Here is a 21,021-nt window from a genome sequence, read left to right on the forward strand (position 1 = left end):
CTCCGGCTTTCCCACAAACGGATCGGCCCCAGCTTTGAAAGGCGCGTAACCTGGCTTCTTTTCGATCTTGACGTAGACGCCGACGATGTTATTTACCGGTGCTTTTACCGCGAATCGTTGACGTCTTACGATCGGCAGTAAAATGGGCGATAAACTTAGCGAACGGTGCGACAAGCAACATCGGAGTACAATCGAAAATGGAAGTCAAACAAGCGGTCGAGGGGATTTTACGGGCTCTGAAGGCATGCTTGGGAATACTTCGCGATGATGTATCACGCTTGACAGTTATGCTACTCTCACCTTACGCTTGTGTGTCCATGGATGCGTCATTTGTATATATCCGTCATTACCGTTTGTGTACGCCAGATGCGCGCGCGCGCGCTGCAAATTTTAGCGTAAGCGTTGAAATTCGCACCGATTCACGCGCTCCGTTCGTCTCCGCTGTCCGCACACGCAGCCGCCAGTTTACGATTCGCGTAGGTGTTCTCCGCACGTAGCTACGCGTACTCGGAAATGCTCTCGCGGATGTTTCATCGTCACGATGTGCCACGGTCACGAGTTACATCTCTGTTCTCTCAAGATTTCCCCGGTTCTTTACTACTTTATTACTATATAGAAGATTCAGCGCAATAATTAGTAACATCAGTGAATCGACGAGTTAGAAATTATACGCTACTCTTTTAATTATTTAACGCGCTTGATCGTAGTAACGTGTACGGGTTTACATATTTTTTAATCTAGTTCGTTGTTGATTATTTGAGAAAACGTCGTTCTACATTTTTGTCTCACTGTTTCACATACATTCATTGTTTCGAATTATATCAGTGGCTCGATCTATATATATCTTCGGTAACGCGAATTATTTTGTAAAATGTCAAGATACTCATAGATACGTTCTCGAAACCTATACAGCTATTGGAGAATGAAATATCACTTCCCACGAGTAGTTATTTTGCAGTGAAATTGATTTGTATTCGTAAACGCTAAATTACATATCGCACTTGCCACGATCATGTAGGAATCATAATCAGTAGCTTTCGTTCTCGAATCGATTTATGCATTCATAAAACGAAGCTTCGTATGAAAAAATGCCTCTTTACATTACCTACTTTTGCTCCTTCGTATAGCCTCGCTCTCTATTCGTACTAACAGTTCGAATGCTTTATATATTCCTGTCGCTTAAATAATAGTTTCTCCAGTTACCAGTTACCCTCGATATACGGATGTAAATATCGCGTTGGTCGCGGGGTGCGAATAGCAATTTTAATCGACACGCCCAGTTGCTCGGTATGAAAATACAAATATCAGAGTGCGTTGGCCGAGTTTGTCGACGCTTGTCGGCACGGCGATACTCGCGCTACCGGGAATTTGCCTCTCTAATAAGCGGCTATCGACTGGAAACTCGGATAACTCGTGTGAGTGAAAGCTAATGATTCGTTCCGAAGGAGAAAGTCGGAACTCGGGAACCCGGAGGCCAGTGACACGCGTCTCTTGTCAGCCTCGTTTGCTCGCGTCGCCATGCGACCATTGAAAAATCGTGTCGCGTGAGTCACGAATCGGCCACGAACGGAAACTCGGTTCCGAGCGGTTTGCAGACCCGGTCCCTGAGCTTTCTGGAGATACGGTTTCACGCGGCCAATACTCTACACACACCGACACATTCACAGCCATTGTGTCCCGCGAACGGTCCAATTGTTTCCACGTATCGATCGTAAATTTTCGGCTCCAACCGGCTCCGTGTGTTCCAGGATATCGTATTGATTGTTGTATTGAACGCGTCACATTTTCGAATTGTTTAGGGATCCCGTGGAATTTATAGCTCAGCTCGTGCGACTGTGCTCTCCACGTAGATTGTCCTCCATTTGACATCCTGCATGACGATGTGCCAAGCTTTCCTATCTCAGCTAACGCTATTATAGTTTACGTAACCCAATATCGTTTTCTGTATTGTGAAATACCCCCAGCCATGAAACAATATGCTCTTCAACGATCGAATTTAAGATCAAAAAGGTAATACTGGTTTTTTGTTCGTATTGTTAGGTCTGCGATATGGGCCATGATATGTAGCGAGGTTGTAAAAATTTGTCAGTGGCCGATGTAATCGTGTTTTCCTCGATGTCGTGTTTGGAACGCTAAATCGTGTTTCGAAACGCTACAGCTACAATAGAACGAAGTCCGCTGTAGCGTCTCATCGTAGATTTTCCATTTCTCTATATCGGTGTTTCTCGACCCACGCTTTGAGTTGCAATTCCCTTTTATAGTAGCCAAATGTTTTACCATTCGTCTCCCTTCCGATAGAACAGAATAAAGAAAAAGAAAACATTTTTGATACGGTAAAGAAAACATTAAAAATCGGCATTCTAGAATATAATTTTAACGTAATGTTTAATTATCTCGTAATATATGTAACACGAGCTTAACACGATCGCAGTGTCCTCCGGAAGACACTTCGCGATCCACAGGTTGGAAAGCCGGGCTCTAGATCTTTATGTCTACTCTTTTCATAAATTAGAAAAGCAATTATATACAGAAGAAAATTGGGAAGACTGTGTTCAGAGCGATGATGTAATCGGTGCTGCGATTACCAAAGTACAATCTCGTATATCACAGGGGTCCAACCCCTAAGATGTTCGTTGGTATCGCTTCTCCATAATTTAATTTACAACCTGCTGTACGATAATCGTTCGCTGATAAACGCTGTCGCCAGTTGAAACTTTTTCTCCGCTAGGGTGTTGGAGTGTTCTACCGGTAATTTCGGTGGTGTGTGTACACGCGTGCGATAATAACATTCGTTACTGGAATCGTAAGGGCGTAAGCGTAGTTTGCGGCGGGAGACACGGAATTACTGTCGGCCGTAGCACTCGGTTTAATACGGCGATTAAAACAAGCCCTGCGTTTATTAACATCGCATTCAACGTCAGTTTTTTTTTTTTTTTTTGCTTCATTATCAATTTCCACTCGAGCGAGCATCGTTGGTTTCGCGCGGCTGTGCCGTATCTCGTGGTTTTCGAATAGAAACGCGACACAATTCCCGTGATTTGTTGCTCGATTAATGGAAGCATGTACGGCCCGTTCAATCGATCCAATATTCGCACGCTATCCGCGCCCTCCGTTTCTCCTCTTTTTCTCCCTCTATCGTTTCCCCCTCCCTCCCCCCTCTCTCTTTCTTTCTTTCTCTTTTACCTGTCTCCACACGGTTCCTCTCCTTGTTTCTCTCTCTGACTCTCGACGTCGAATACGATATCATCGCTAATAGCAGCGACGTCGTTGCTGGCGGCGACGCGAGATCGCTTACGATATTTTCTCCGGAAGGTTTTAAGCGAGTCGCAGCCGGGGCTGTGCGGATCGATCGCCGGATAAACCGGCCGATAGACACAAAGCATTGTGGGTAGGACGATGCAACGGCATGCGAGAGCTCGCTCGCTCGCTCGTATTCACCAATACCTTCTCAAGGCAAACAAAACGACGAACAAATGCTCGATACCATACTGATCCGGAGCTCCAGGGACGCACCGAATACATACATACTTTGCTTCTTCCGCTCTCTTACGGATTCATTCCGATTTCCAGTGCTGCGAGACTCGTTAGAAATATTCCGCCGACTATCTCCAGACGAAAGTCTCGAGACGAACGTGATTCTTTTCTTTATTGCGAAAGCTATTTGTTTGAAATTGATTCTGCAGATTTTTACTTTGCTTCGTGGAATGAATTGGGTTTATCTTAAATTGAATATTCCGTATCGGTAATCGATCGATGTTTGTAATGTACAATAATCGAGGAGAAAGGGATAGAAGCAAGGAATGTCACGAAGCAATCTTGATAGTTCAGTCAAACGGTAAAAGGACAAAGTTCAATGAAGTTAATCGTATTGTTTGCGATAGGAAATTTTCGATAGAAATTGGAAAAAGATGAGCGAGCAGCAAATAAGCAGACAAAAAAGAAAAAAGAAGATATGTCCATTTTTTAAATAAAATTCTGACTTGTCTAAGGTAATAAAATTCCCAGGTGATACTTTTTACAACCTTCACACATATAATTCTCTTTACATATACTACGAGTATATTTCGAACCAAAAATATAGAATCGACATTTGCTTCATAGAATTAACAACTTAAAGAAAGGTGTATGTGGAATTATCGCTCGTAAGAAGTTTTCTAATCAAAGCTTATACAAAGCTTACCAAGAGTATCGTACTTTGCGTTATCTTCCTGTCTTTTAATATCGTGTCACACGTGCGATATATCATAGTTGGAGCTTACCAAGTAACAAGAGTCGAGACAAATCTCTATTTTAGTTCCGAATCGAAGATTATCAGATCCAAATCGTACGTAGTATCTCGGCAATTTTCCTAACAACCGCAATGTTCTCAAAGTAAATGCATAGTTGTTAATTTCAATGCGCACACGTAATCATAAAAGGAAGGACAATGCAAGCTATTCTATATCCGTTCGTACATTGAAATTTCCTATCCTTCCAGCATTTCTTTGATTTGCTCCTTTCCGCTTTTTACAACAGTCGAAACCAAGAAAGTTTATTACCTCGAAGAGGATTCCGATTGCTCGATACACGACAACCGGAGAGACGCAACGATATTGAAAGCGTAATCCAGTGAAATCGTAATCGAGCGATCCGGAGAAAAGCCGGTCGAGTATTTCGACCGATCCGTTCCTGCAATAGAGTCCATCTCGGTACCGGTGCACGGAGTGCATCGTGCACTTCTCCCTCCCCCGTGTGCACAGCTTCGTCCTGTCCCACCCGCTCTCTCTTTCTCTCTCTCCTCTCCTGTCCTCTCCTCTTCGCTCCGCGCTCTCTTCGTTCTATTCCAGAGCTCGTTATTGAATTTGTGCGTCGGCCGAGCGAACCGACGATATCGCCTTTCAATATCGCTTCATTTGGCTCACGTTCATTCGATTTGCGGGAATATCTCTGACTGTCCCCCACCCTCGTTCTGGCTGCACCGGCGTACGACAGCGAACCCTCTCTCTAGAGTTCCTCTCTTCTCGTCATCGTATACCTCAGACTAATCCTTTTTAAATATTCCATTCGGAATCAAGCGGAAATTAATCGGATCTTCGGGCCGCCGCCATCGCCGTTTCGCCTCGATCACGCTGCTCCTCCGCCTCCATCCTCCTGCTCACCCTTAAGCTTTGTTCCAGGTTCAATTTGTTCGAACTTAAAACGACGCCGATACGTTCATTGAATCATCAGTTAATTAAACGGTTTGTTACCGATCGCCGATACGTTTGCTGCAGATGGAAGTAAATTGGATTTACGTAACTGAAAACGAAACGTTCGCATCGGATCGTTAATAACTGGTAATTGATAGGGCGAGGAGTCGCGATGAACTTTTTCCTTTTCGCGATGGATCGTGGTGGGTGTCGTTGGCTGACGATTTGTAAGAACATTCGACGTATCCAACGGTAGGTTATATAGCGGCTATAAAAAGTACTCTATCTCCCAATGAAGCATCTTTTCTTTCTCTGGGTTATTCGCTACTATTTTCGTAGTATCGAATTTATCGAATATTCGTAGTTTGTATACAAAGGTACTACCAAATGATACGAAATTTGATATGTTTAAGTCTGATTACTTAGTATGTAAATACTGTAATAAATACACTGTAATGAATAGCAATGAGATCCAAGGTAACCATAATGAAGCAATTGCGATACGTTTGTGATGTATAAATACGAGGCGATAAATTGAAAAAATAAAGAAAAGTGGCATTGTCTCTCAGCTCCATCCTGAAATTTACTATTATCTATGTGGTATTCTTGCAACGAATAATCTGGTAGAAACGAGTCATTTGTTTCTTAAGAATTATACGTATAAAGAAAATGAAAAATTGCTAAATGACACGTGTCACGATAAAAGTTTTCAAATACTTTGCCGAGTCTGCGTATACGATTATAAAACAGTGAGAAGAATATCAAATTCTCGTTCGGGACGTGCACGATCGACAACGATCTTTCGAGTCGCAGTTCGAGTAAACGTGAGAAACTTTGCGATGCGAGATCTCGAGGAAGATCGTCGAGGAGCCCGAGACTAGGGAAGCGCGTTACACCTGGCCTAACTCTCGGTGAATCTTTCGGATATGATAACAGAACACCGTTTACCAGTCGGTGTACTTTATCTTGGCCCTGATGAACTGCTATCTTAATTATATATCGCCTGGCTGACAAGGCCGTGGCGGCACGTTGCACCACGCTTTGTAATAACATCGTAGTTACGTCCAATACAACATAATAGCGTGTTTCTACAGTGGTGTAAAGTCTAAAGTTTACACGGTAATAAAAACAACCAAGCTGTAAAGTACAGACACGCTGCAGCTTGATAGTCGCGTTCTAAGTTGTTCGAATTCGTGTGCAAATGTAATAAATGATATATGATAAACGTAGACATTTGAAGTCATCTCTTTCGTATAACAGCGATATTCGAATAGATTTCTATTGCATTGTCGAGTCTCTCGTTCGACTTTTCATTCGTTTAACAAAATCGATCGTGCTCGCTGATGGATGAAATAAATACTTGTCGACGTATGAATTCTCATCGATATACCGGTATTAATATCCTTAGGCGAAGGTCTCTCCCTCGATTCTCCTTCTTTTCTTTTGCGCCAATCGTGACCTCCTGCTCCCTTCAGCCTACTTTCACCGAAATTAAAAGTACTCCTTAAAGCGAACAATCTTCGTCCTTGTAATCTCGATGGTTGCGGAATTCGGATCGATTCGATCTTCCTTCGTGTTGCGATTATTCTTCGCCCAGTCTTTTCCACATGAAATACTCGACAGAAGAAATCTAATTGTAATATGTACCGTGAAATGTAATAAAATTATACTATTATACTAGAAATCTGATGGAAGATAGCGGCAAGATGATCGTAAAATCGAATCTCAGTGAGAAACAACTTAACCTCGTGGGAACCTAATTACAAGCGTTCCATCTCGTTGATTATATTCGTATACTTAAACCATAGAAAATTCTGTAGTGATTTTGCAAGCGCGAGATGAACGTATTATAGTAGCAGCGTTTCTTGTGCTCGAAAATTTCTAATCGCGCTAATGATTCAACGTTAGAGGATTGTCTGCGTATGCGAAGACGAGAAAAATCGACTTTGACGTTTTACAAAGCTGTAGTAAAGGCTATCTCGCGGAGATAACGGCACGTAAAAAGGCAAGGAGCTGTTGTTTACGATCGGAAAGATGTTAGTTGGTTACTTTGGAGCGATCGACGAGTCTCGGGAGGGCCGATGCGTTGCCACCCGCATTGGCAAATTTAGAGGCTGTAAAAAGGACGATAGAGGAAGCGAAAAAAATTCGACGTATTGTAAAAGTTCAGCGAGAGAGACTTTCAGGGGCCGTTCGAGGTAACCAGCTGTCTGTGACCGGCTATAAACGACCGAATAGACCGTAGCTTTCTCTGTACTGTGATCGTGATTTCACCGTGATCGTACGATGAAAACGGTGATCGTATATTTCATATGTACTCTCACCGACAAAAGTTTCACGCTGCCGCCTCTTCGAGTCGCGTGAAATTTAACGTCTATCCCTTTGCATCGTAAAAAAGTCAGCGAATAATTCAAGCGCACTTGTTGAGCTTAAATTGAATGTCGCTCCTTAGTGGGTATAGGTCTATTCGCTTGGGAGTATAGCGTTTTATGTAGTGTTCGTGACATAGAAGAAAGTTGGACGAATAACTTTGAGTAATTCGAAAAAGTTTAATATTTATTCATATTACATTTTTCGAATTATTAATATCTGACGATTAAAAGAGTAATTGGTGAAAGGAGATTATTTATGTAACTTGTGACGGATGAGGAGATTGACGAATAACTTTGAATAATTTAAAAATCTTGTACTTTGAGATATCTATCATTGAAACGCTTTAAAAAATTTGATAGTCGAATAGTTAGTAAAAAGAGACTGAAGTTGAAACACGGAGCGGTGTAAGACCGTTTCACAGTTTAGAAAATAAGCGTGATTAATGTATGTTAATTTATGATTATGATAATATCGTACTTGTGAATAATGTATATGCAGTATCATGTTACGTGATAATCCTATTACTGATAATAAAAATGCTATAAATTTGTTTTGAAATATCAAACTGCGAATATTTGCAATGTTTTCTTCTATCATGTTATTGTAACAGTGAACGAAAGCTACTTAAAACTATAAAACATTGTTATGTTAATAGAGATTAAATTAAATTAGATTTTATAATTTTTCAAAGTATAGAAACGACATATTTTTTTTAGTAAATAATATAGAAAATGATACGTAATAACATTTGCAAAAATATTATAACTTTTGAAAGGGAGTACTTATTACTAGATACTAATAACCCTTTGCTCTTCCTATTTAACAAATAACGTATGAATGATGTAGAATCTAGGTAATAAATTGAATTTTCATGATGTAGTAATTAATCGTTGACAGTGCTAGATTCTGGACATTCGTCTTATACTTTTTCAATAAAGATATAAAGTTCAAGAAAATTTTTTTATTACTTCACGTTCAATATGTATGTCCTTCCACGTCAACCTACGTTATTCCAGTCGCATTGAACTTTGGAAATTGAGAAATAAGAAGATGATAAAGTTTTTACGCATCGCTTATTTAAGAGCTGTTTCGCTCTATGACCAATAATATGGTTGAGGTCAGCATGTAAAATTTAATCACACAACGTTTGACGATTTTTTAACGACGATAAAACTTGATTTAATACATTCATATTCAGACATTGTGGTTTAATTCTTTTTCAAATGTTCGTCAAAACTGATGAAAGTTCCTATAATTAGTTTTCTACATTTCGGTAATGTTCATTTCTTGTAAATTCTTTATATTAGAATTCATTTGATTTATTGATCATTAATTGAATATTTGTTTGTAGATTCGAATATTTAATCTGAATATTTTTTGTCCGTAATCATTCTGTTTCGATGTTCTTTATCATATTTTATTAAAATGCGTCGCGTAGGACACGGTTATTTATCGCAAATTTCGATTATCTTATCGTTAGCTGTTCGAATCTCTGGCAAATAAACAATTATTTACGTTGTTATTTATTAACACTTATCTATACGTATTTCCTGACTTTGCATTTTATGACATTCCAGAGATAAGTCGATATGAATAAAACATGAAATATGCATTCCACGTATTTTTTTTTATACCAAACTCCGTCTGAAATCTATGCCAATAAATGTTGTTTCGCTTCAAGATATTGACCAGAATTACCGGAGAGACCAGAAATATCGTTTCCGATATTACGTATTTTCACGCAGCTTTACGCTCGTTAGTGTAATGCGTAGCCAGGATTAGTTTTCTGAACCAATTAAAAACGATGAAGCGAAAGAGAGAAGGCAACTGCGAAGCTATGCGACATAAATTCGGTAACGTTTCGCGCGAAAATTTTTCTGTTTATTGAAAAAGCTGGAAAACACCTTTGCGAGTAATTATAGCATAGAAGAGGATACGTTCAGGCGGACTATGTTCGTTAAATAATTGCGCACACTCGATAGAGCTTAAATGTGGAAACGTGGATTGCAAACGGGGAAGCCAGATACACGCGTCCCTTAATACGTTGGAATCCAATTTATCGGAATACTGCGCATTGGAAATGGTAGTTACGCGATTCTTGCCCGCTTGAAATGTCAGGCCACGTTACACGTATTACGTGTCGAATACGTCTGTTCATCGGGGCAAATGTCCACAGAATCCAACGTCGATTGCTTCAGATCGAAGAAAAAGGATATATCGATCTTACGTTGGCTTCTGTACAGTTTATCGTATCAACCACAAGAGCATGATGGCAACGGAGATATTTTTTTAGAAATGAAACCCAAGAAAAGATTAGGCGTTTGAAGGATTAAATTAAAAGCGTTCGCTGCAAGTTATTGAATATATGTATATTTAATATTAAGAAAAAATTGGATGTATTATACGTGGTTACATTTCTTCGTGGTTCTTTTAAGTCGTTGAAATTTCGTTGTATTTTTATATTCGTTTCGTTATTTAAAATTTGTAAAATTTGTAAAATTACTGAAATTATTAAGAACGCTAAGAATAAACTGCGAATTACCAAAATATGGAACTATACTTGTTCTTATAATTTTTAAGAATGTGATATCGCACGAGGAAGAATTGTTTGGGTACGAACTAATTTATTTAAACGACAGTATCGGATAACAAAGTAATTATGAAATTTATTGTTGCGTCTTTGAAATAACGAATAAAGATAACAACGCTATCAACGGTATAAATATAATTATACAATGCATATTGTTACGTGTCTAACGTTTAAGTCGAAACTGTTTCAATGTACCTAATATAATTCCTGTAACAATTTTTTCCCAATAATTCCCTTGAATTGTTGCAATATATACAGGTATCCTTGATTATCGTACATAATTTCTAAACATACCATAAAAGATCAATATCCCAATATCATTATCGAAAAATACTTAAGAAAAAAAAAAAATAAACAAAAATGGGAACAACTTTTATTTAATTACGCACTTGGTTGAAACCTATTCACTCCTTCTAACGTTAGTAACACAAAATCATTGAACATGATTCTAATATCAATTTACAAATTCATAAATAAAGTAACAGCGAGTGAGCGCGTGTTTAACAAGCGGGATTAAACGAACAGGATGAAAAACGATATAGAAAACGGTATGACAAATCGTTTTCGAACTCGCCGGTTAACACGGTGTTTAATTAAGTCATCGACTGCGAAATACGAGCAACAAACGCGCATGCCTAATAAGTTCGTATAGCACGGCAATTACGCGTCGCGGCCGCGTGACGGTCGTGTTATTTCGCAAAATCATTAAGTTCGCGTTTGCGGACCCGGCATTTCCGGCATGGTTTCGAACCATAGGTGACGTAACTATCCCCGATTAGAAAACGTTTTATTGGCGTGTATCGCGTTTCCAGGCGAAGTGTACGCAAACAGTATCACTTTATAGAGGCTGCCGTTAGAGTCGAAGTCGGCTATACAAGCGGCGCGGCGAAAGTAGGCCAGAAAGTTATGCCTCGGCTCTTTGACGTCTCGCTCCGTATCGTTAGACCGATTAATTCGACGTCCCGTTAAAAAACGAACATCGCCACGTTTAAAATACACGCGATTCGTGTCCGACGTTCGACCTTCGATCTTATTTTTAAGCCGGCACATCGCATGGATCATCCGCACAACCATTTTATCGATGAGATCCGCGTTTCTTACGCACCAACGCGTTCCATTCGATCGATAGGAGAGAAACAGTTCATCTTTATCGTGTTATTACGACAGGCTTTCTTATTATAGTTATGATTGTTCTATCAGTCTTCTTTTAAAATAGAGGAGGACTTTGTTTGGTTGAACAAATAAATAAGTAGACTTTGAAGGTATATGTGAATTTTCCGAACAAATGCAACTTGTATTTGACGGGCATAAATCGTAACGGTGTAAGTCAAGTTTTTGAGAATCTTGATTTAATTACACGCGCGTATCTCAACTGTTACAGTTCGAAGGAATGATTTTAACGAATTTCTTGTGATAAATTACTTTATGAAAACTGGCAGTTGATCGACTTATATCGCTATGATTTTCAATCGGATATTTGTTCTGTAAATACGTATGTAGCACAATACGATTTTATCTTTTATATTTCGTATAGGCGTTACTGCGTACGATATACGTTCTGCGTATTTTTGCGCATCTAAATTTTCTATAAATACATAAACATTCGCGGTATATGTATTATTGTGTTACAAAATAACGATTAACTGTATTACTGGATATTCGTTAGTTTATAAAGCCTCAGAAATATTCGATTCCTCTGATAAATCAATATTTTCAGTTGAAACGTTCTTCGTATTCTTCTACTTTTTCGTTTCGAGGAGAAGTAACCTTTACACGAAAACCAGCTCGTTCGTGCTCCCAAAATTATTTTTACTTCTCAGTCAGATTTCAAGTAACCGTTTCGATATTGATATTACGCGCACTGGGTGGGAGGAGAGATTTAACGCTTTTAAACTCGTACATTTGAAAACGTTGAAGTGAAAGATGCAGAACAATCGTGAAACTCCGAGTCGAAGATCTGATTTTGTATAAAGTAGCCTCTCCTTTCTTTCAATTTATCTCTGTCAGAGTTGATTTATGAACCTACGTTTCCGGGCATTTTGCTTTATTTTTGCGACTATGCATTTTGTAACTCTTTTCTACATTTGACAGGAGAGTAAGTACAGAATGAATAAACAAACGAATGATACCGTACTACTAGCTTGAACGATCGTTTCTATAAACGCAAAATAAACGTATAATATCGAAGATAGGATTCGCTGTTCAGCGAATAGTTTAATTATGTACATATGTTACCTGCGTAATTATTCAGACAAGTTAGAAAGCAGATCTTTCCGTAACAGATATATCCCACAAAAAGTTAACCTTAGAAAATTATAGCTACATCATTAAAAACTAAGTGATCTAACACACATGTATATACCGCCTTTTTGTTCCACGGTATACACGTTCCTTATAATACACGTTTACTCCAGAGTCCTTCTTGCTCAATAATTAACTATAGTCGTGGATTGACAAGTAACAAAGTTGTACTACAAGTTGTAATTTACGTGAAATAGATTTGATCAGATGATTTGTAAAATTTGTCTTATTATCAACTATATTTTTCTTACTAGAAAATCTCATTTTCACGGGATAAAATTTATTAGCGCTAATAGCACATTACTTATAAATGGTTCGCGGATGTTTATGTAAATTGATATTTCTATAAATACATTGAACGAAATAGAACTTAAATAGGATTTTGTTGATTTCTACCACTGAGTATTATAACCATTACTTTCGTTTATATATTATTGCATATTGCGCGCATTCTGAGCATCCTTTTCACCTTTCCAAACATATTGCATAAAAATATGTTTTTATATCGAATCGAGACGCCATCAAGACGACTCAGGAAACTAAAAAGAAAAGAAAACAAAAAATAAAACTGTCCACGTAGAAACGTTCATTCGTCTGCTATCGTCGTGAAACATTTTCCAAAACATTTGCGGCACTCGCATTTGTCAGAACAACGATATTTTTATCCAAAGTCATCGGGGCGGTACAGCAATGCACATTTGACTACCATTTTTAGTAACAGAAGGTTCGTGGAATTACAGGTCTCGGTACGGACACACGCAAGCGCGTCGACGAAAGTTTCGCAAGCTCTGTCAGAAACTCTGGTTTGGACGCGAGCGGGAGCCCGTTTATTTTAGAATTTCGTAATGCGGGACGAAGACGAATTTATTCGATTGCTGAAACACGTGATATGCTCTCGGCTTGTACGTGCCACGATAATACGAGATTTGTTACATCAATAAACCGCTTAATTTACGACCGTTCCCGACGTTTGTATTAAGTTTCGTTTTATTTAACATAATACGCGGAACGTATCGTTATCGTTTGACGAATATAAAATAAATGGCTGCTACGAATACGGGAATACGCCATAAAAACGTACACATCTAACGATCTTGTTTGACGAATTTCACGTGGTTTAACGTCAGAACTCGGGGAATTTCATACTTTTTACCTCGGCCATGTCAATTCCGTGATAGTTTACTATGTACTTAGCTTCCTTTAAGAGCAACTGATATGATTACGAATTCCTTCTTCTCGACCAACGTAGAATACCTCTGTGAGAATATAAAAAGTTATTGTTGAAATCATTTCTGTTAATCTTAAGAAGTAGACTGCGGATTTTTATGCGTTCATAGGAAATTTGTATGAGAAATATATGAAATATTCGAAGTGTAATGTAATTGTTACAATGTTCAGTGGGTGGAATAAATTTCCACGCAGATTCCATTTCCCCAATTGGATTCGTAGAAATAGGAATTTGCATAAAAGTGCGCAGACCACCAAGAACGTTAAAATGACGAGGAGTAAAAGGGGTTACAGTGTAAACATTTTCTAAAATTCACATCACGGTGATGTTTACGGTACGATTTCAAACGAGAATACCAGCCAGATAGCACGGTAGTACCTACGATCTCGAGAGAATGTTCTGGTAATTTCTGATTACAATTCTCAACTGTTTTACACAATATCATCGTCTTGAACCAGGGGTCTGGCATCGATTTAGCCGGCGGGCGTGTTGTCGAAGTTGGAAAGCTTTTCGTTACTTTCTAGCGCACAATGCCACGCAGACACTTGACGCAAATGTCAATCTTTCTCTTTGACGTTGTTGCGTGCTTCTGGGAACGTCGTTGCTTAGCGGTTGCACAAACCTCGTTCGTAAACCAAGCCCGTCAATGCGCGCAGCGATACAACACGGATCGACTCACGGTTTCTTCCTTTTGTAATTACGATTTCTCCGGGCAAGAGATACGAATCGAGCCTCGTTTCCCGAGGATATTGACTCGTTAATAGAGACGTTTGTCTCTCCACTCGACGGTGGTGTACTCGTTTCGTGTACGCCGATCTAGGCCTTGCGATGCGATCAAATTTAACATGTGCTCCATGAATCTACGCCAATTCCGGGAGGAAAGTTTCATATTTACAAAGTACCATATTCTACCATTATATATGGCGACTGACGAAAGTATTCGAATGCTTAACATTTTTGTTAAAAATATCTTCTACAGTTTTAGAAGCGTGTACTAGTTACGTGAGACACGTTGAGACACAAGATTTTGTGTAACACGCGACATGATAGAATAGTTGCAATTAACAGTATATATACTGCATCTAAAAATTATTCCTCTATAAAATCCTAATTTCTATAAAAAAATATGCTTTATATAGAGGCTGACAGAAGAAAGTTTAGAATTTATACTTGTACATTCAAACACTCGTCGATTGTATTATATCATACATTCGTCGACGTAAAATTACGTCGTTCCTTCCCGTTTTATTCTTTAGACGTTCCTTCGGTCGTTGCTGTACACTTGACCCTGTCGCTAACTGACTCTCGTTTCTCTCCTACTCACCGATGTTAATCGTAATCGAAGGGAGCAACCAGCTGAATGAAATTCGCGTCGAATTAATCGAGATCTTTTGCAGAGTATCGAACATTTTCCGCCGTATCGGAGTCGTGAGAAAGAATGCGTAGGCCAGCTCGGCGAGCCGGAAAATAAATGATCCGTTAATCGATGACGCTGTATTCAAACATCGGATAGAGTGGCGTACAAAATCAAGGGAGCAGATGATTTATAAGAGTAAAGGCGTGGGAATGAAGCGTGGGTCGCGGCGGTGTCGAGCTGGCAAAAAAGCTGGTCCGACGTACGAAAGGAAGAGGGACAAGCGGAAAGGCACGAAGAAGAAGGAAGTTGTCCGCGCGCAACATGACAAACCGGCCTCCGGTAAAACCAGATGCGGGTGCGCCTTGCTTTATTGGTACACGTACTATAAAGTGTATTATTTACGGTCTATAGGCCGCGTTACTGCAGTGTAAACATCGACGATGTTGCATACTATTGCCTTGGGTCATGTTTTAAGGGACCTATCTCTAAATTGAAGAGTGGAATGTAGAATTGAAAGTGCGAGAACTAAAGTTTCGTTCATTAAAATCTAATCTATCGACGTATAAAAATATATTTATTATATGTATGTCATAATATATAATTTCTAAGGAAGCTTTTCTTTCGAATATTTCAAAGATCTGTTAATTAACGACAAAATGTGTATAGTATGTGTTTACCAAAATTGGTTGCACGTTTAAGCAGAAATAGAATCAATAAAAGTAATATCGAATTTAATTTGTCTTTCGAGTTGATAATCTCAATTTTTATCACAGATAATATTATCTTGCAAGTAAGTTCAGTTAGTCGTAAAACAGATATTGCGTAATACAAGCTTCTTATAGACGTTAATCTCTTTTTAATCGATTTAATCACGATAAATTAAAAATACGTAAGATTAAACGTATCTTGCTTGTAAATTAATTATTCGCCGAGATATGATAACTATATCTTGACATATTTAAGGCAATTCCAGCAAACACACATGGATATGACGATTTCATATCTAATATCTTTTTGAAGTGTATCCTTTTCGAAGAAGTTCGTTTACCACACTGGCAACGTTTTTTACTTTTTCCTCTTCTTTTCACGTTTCTGTACTTTGTTCGGTCTCTTCCTCGTATCTCCATCGTATGCATTCCATCGTAATTATAGCGTCGTTTTTTCGGAAAAACCAAGGGAATATCTCGGCTCATCCAACGTGGCCTTCGCTTTCTTCGCGTCTGATTTGTAATTCAATTTGATACAGAATTAATAATATCCGAAGCAGTATAGCGAGGGAATGAAAAAAGCAACCGCGGGGAATGAGTTTGAAAAAGGAATATACCTGACAGTAATTAGCGGATCGTCGTAACGAGTGCGTGTATACCACGGCGCAAGAACGTGTACGTTTTTAGGAAATAATTGGCATAGAGACCTCGCTGGTATTTCTTCTTGCATCGCGTCGCTGAAACAGTCCGTAAAATTTCTCAGGTGTACGCGGCCGCGCAGCAGGTCTTAACGTCGCGGGTTAATTATCCGCGGGACTACGAAGGCGATCCCTGCTCAAAACTCGAGTAGTAACACAGCGCCACGCCGCTTATAATTTTAGATTCGCCGTGTTTAAGCACCGCCGGCAGCCTCGCCGTTGAAATTCTTTTTGTCAAGCAAACACGAGCTTCTTTTACATAACTAATATTCACAAACAATCGCGAATCACGCCAGCACAAGGTAATTACGTGCACACGTTCGCCCCGCAAATTACAGTTTTTCATGACTGCGAGCGATTTAGCTTGTCACTCATTTACGCGAGCGTAAATTCTCGCGGGAACGAAATATTCTCTCTACTGTCGAGGCAAGCATGGCAAGCTCTTGGGTGCTATGACGGCAGTTTTAAGTTTTTTGCGTCGCGCGGTGGAAACAGTGGCCGCGTATAACGACGAGTACATATTCGTTTCAACGCAACACGGCGACTGTATTCGTGCGCGGAACTTTGTTTATGGATCACTGACTCGACGACTGGGAGGTCTGGCCGATGTTGTCGACCCGCTCCGGCTATAGAGCAAAAGGGTAGATCGCCCTTCCTCACCTTGCGTGGCGTATTTCCATTATGTACGCCTCTGTCATGCGGGGGCGCGAAAGGGTGCTGGCGCCAAGAAGGGCAACAATGCTGTCAGATGCCACCTATCTCTGTTCGCTTCTCTTTCTCTTCCCCTCGTCACGTTGTTCATCTTTTCCCTCCTTTCCGTATTTTCCACCGTTTGATTTCTCTTTCTGCCACGCGTGTCTTCTCCACCCCACGTGCGCGTTCCACCCCCTTGTTTTTCCTATCCCTTGCTGTATAGTAAATGTTTCCCTTACTTTCTCTCCAGTCCACCCTCTTTTCGCCAGTTGCCTTTGCCTCGGAGTATCCGTAGTTTGTTTCCACCCCATTCTGCTCTTCTCGCGGAACAACCGGCAAAGTACGTATACACCAGGTTCCTTTCGCGTGCTACTCGCAAAGTTTTTCTTTCTTCTTTCCTTTTTTTTTTTTTTTCTAACAACCGCGTGCGTGAAAAGTGCAAGCAATCGCGATGCTGTTGCGAGAATACGCGCCAGGGTCCTATGCGTGTTTGCCTCGTGGCTGAGAGCAAAGGAAAAACGCAACGCGAATAAAATGCGTATCAGGGGTGGAATAAACGGAGAAAGGAAGAGCAATTTGGCGAATAGATTTTTCTTTGTTCGCTTCTAATCCCTCTCTCTTTTGTCATTGTGTAAAACTCGCCTTAAAGATCTGTCTGTTAAGTTGGCACAGAGGAACGCGTGATTTTTGTTCCAGAAAACTTTAATTATACTATTTGTTGCGCTCTTGGTCTTCGTTGTTTTTACTTATCGAGTTGATTTTGACGCGTGAGCCGTAGTATTAAATTCAGGTTATGTTACGAAATGTTCTTGCAAAAAATACATTTTTGCAGATAATAAATTCAGAATAGATTACTCGCAATATTTAAAAAAAAAAAGAAAATAATTTTTAGTGTAGTTGGTAAACAGGAATGTTTTTTAAGCGTAAGCATTTAAATACGTAACGAGGAGTAAAAAGTGCTTGATAAACACGAGTTTAAAGATCGATTATTGTAATTTGATATGTAATTTTGTATTTTATTATATGAATATGTAATAGGTTTACGTTATTAATCCATAATAAACAACGGTGCTGAATAACAACGAGCGGAAGGTATATACATATCAGACAACGTATAACAAGATAATTTGATTCATAATCTACACCTGCGAATCTTGTATTCAAATTGCAGGAAGACACCTCGCATACCTCTTGTGTGAACAAGAAAATAATGCGTTGTATCGTGTTACGCTCTTTTATCGATTTTAGAGATAATCTTTAAGCGATGCAATGTATTTTGCATATTTCTTTAAATAATATATTTTCGGATCAATTTCAATCGTTTACATTTAACGCGTTGTTAATTATTCTGATGTTTATTGCGAAGACAAAAATACGTTTCATTCGTGAAAATACTGATTTTCAATTCAATGTTAACCAAACATTGCGTTCTTCGATGACAGTAATGCCACGAAGCTTCAAAGTTATATTTCAATACAATATGCTCTTGTACTTTAATACACCGTGTGTAACGTAATTTTGTTGGAATACTCTTTGATAAAATCGCGAAAGAATTAAACGTTTTGAGTTCGAGATATCGTAAAACTACCAATTCCCCTCTGAAGTTGCATCTCTATAAAAATAATTAGAAAATGTAAAGAAAGTAACCTAAGTTTCTTACAGCTGTCAGAAAAAATTACTAAAAGTGAAATGTTTCGAATAAGGGAGGCTCCTTTGTGAGATTGCACGTCTACGAAAATAATTAGAAGAAGTAAAGCAGATTTCTAGGATAAAAGATGAAAAGCTTAAAACTTTATTTCTACATTTCTAGAATATAGAAGAACACGTCTTAGAGATTCGTGCCAATGTTACCATACTTCCAGTCGTTTGATGGGCATAACAGGATCGGATGAAATTTCTGCGGATCTTATCGCGATCCGATTCTTCTCTATGGCTTTCGTGCGAACGTGTCAACTTGTCCGATAACAATAAAGCCATTTCAATTGACACATATTACACGTGTGTATGAGCTTAAATATACACAGGCAGAGAGCTGACGTGTGTGGTCACGCTTCGTTGTACGCGATCTCATTGTCCGCGGCATGATTAGCGAAACCGGGTCACTTGCAGTGCAGCACAATGCAATCATTTCGCATGCAAACTAATCTTCCTACCACCCACACCGTTGTACTTTGTACATGTTTACTTGGATCCGCTCGTATCCTCATCAGGCGGCTGCTCTTTGCTATTCGAAATTAATCTTTCCAATATGTATGCAATATGTACGCGTCAATCGATTTGCTTAAACGCCTACCTACGATGTAAGCTTTGTTTCCGTAATGTCATCTTTTTTCCCGAGTCACGTAATCACTAATACTATATTATGTATTACGTACGACAATGATATTCGAAATTTGAATATAATTTTAAAAAGGGAAATAAATACTTAAACGTATTCCTGTGCCTCAGCGTGTATAATTATTTATCGATGCTGTAATAATACTAATTATCGTTATCGTAGGTATTTTGTTAATCCTTTCGCTGTTATAATTCTAGTCTAAATTATAACTCTAGTCTTTCATTACAATGCAATTAGAATATACGAGCAGCTGTGCTCGTTTGCTAGCGAAGCGCTCAAATTAAACGATAAAATATGGGCAAATCACGTGTCAACGTACGCACGTATTTATGCAAATCCATATTTTTATGAGCGTGATTAAAGGAACGAAAACAAAGTGGAAATTAATTTCACTTTCTAAACATTATAATAACTTTCTTTATTTCGTGTACGTTTCGCGAGAGACTCGTATTTTAATAAAACGTTTCGTTATCAAGCTACACGCCGAATTTATTAAATATCAAATTTATTCTCATTCACGGTTGAACACGTATCGCGAACATTTCAAACGTACCTCTTAAAAACAATGCAATTTCCGAGTTTCTTTAACGCGATCAAACAAAGAGCCGTCGTATTCCTGCATTTCTTATTTTACCAGTTACCGCAATGATGTTTACAATGGCGGAACGCAAGTGGCTTTTCTGGCGGAACGATTTCCGTGTCATTCGAGGGAAGCTACACCTCTCATACCTCTTGCTCTCCTTGTCTTTATCCGGGTTTCCTTCTTCTGTATGCAAATCAGTCGACACCTACCTACGTGGCGCTTCGTGTCTTATCTTCATCCCTGAGAGGTTGGTTCTTCGTTCGAATAAGATTGCGTGCAACCTTCGTTCCGAGTCTTCCTTTACCGCGTCTCTTTTCTTCAGACGTACATTCATTCTGGACGTTCTGACGTATCTTTGACGCTTATCCTTTGCTGATAACGCTTTACGAGTTTCCTCCGAGGGTTGGGAAAAATAGCAAGGGGTTCGAAGCTCTGAATACGCGTTCACTAAACTACCAATTACATAGAAGCCTCGTAGAAGGGAAAATAACGTAGAAGCTTTGCGATTATAGACTTTTTCAGTGTCGATACAGTAGCCATGCGATTGGAATTTCAATTTTTCTTTGATATTAAATCCGGTGAAGTGTGCGTTGCATTTTTCAAGATACGTTTCTCGTTCTTTTTGTTGTATCAATATCACGTAAAAGTATTTGTTTAAGGCTATGAACATTGTCGTAACGTTACTTACAAATTCATTTCGCCTGCTCTATCTCGAAATAAAAAGTAGGTAATGTTCGTTACATCTAAGGAGTATAAATACCTACGAACATTATTTTAACGAATTACATCTGTCATAATAATTCTAAGAATCAGAAAAATTCGTTGAATCGTTATAGTTTCGCTGTTCGATGCATCTGATCCGTTATTATTGCACGATTACAGTATGCATGCACCACTGATATTTAATTAGACTCTATTGGGAATTAACGTTTTCGATTTTTTCTAAAATTGTCGTAGTATGTTCGAACTGGTGTGACCTATGCTC

The 21,021-nt window shown here is 39.1% G+C and overlaps 1 protein-coding gene across 2 annotated transcripts in view; it reads left to right on the forward strand.

The window, feature by feature from the left end:
* Positions 1 to 21,021, forward strand: part of LOC126914140 (protein split ends-like) — a 380,706-nt gene that overhangs the window by 53,016 nt on the left and 306,669 nt on the right. The gene's annotated exons all lie outside the window — the stretch shown is intronic.

The sequence above is a fragment of the Bombus affinis genome, chromosome 3, assembly GCF_024516045.1.
Source record: "Bombus affinis isolate iyBomAffi1 chromosome 3, iyBomAffi1.2, whole genome shotgun sequence".
Taxonomy (NCBI): Eukaryota; Metazoa; Arthropoda; class Insecta; order Hymenoptera; family Apidae; genus Bombus; species Bombus affinis.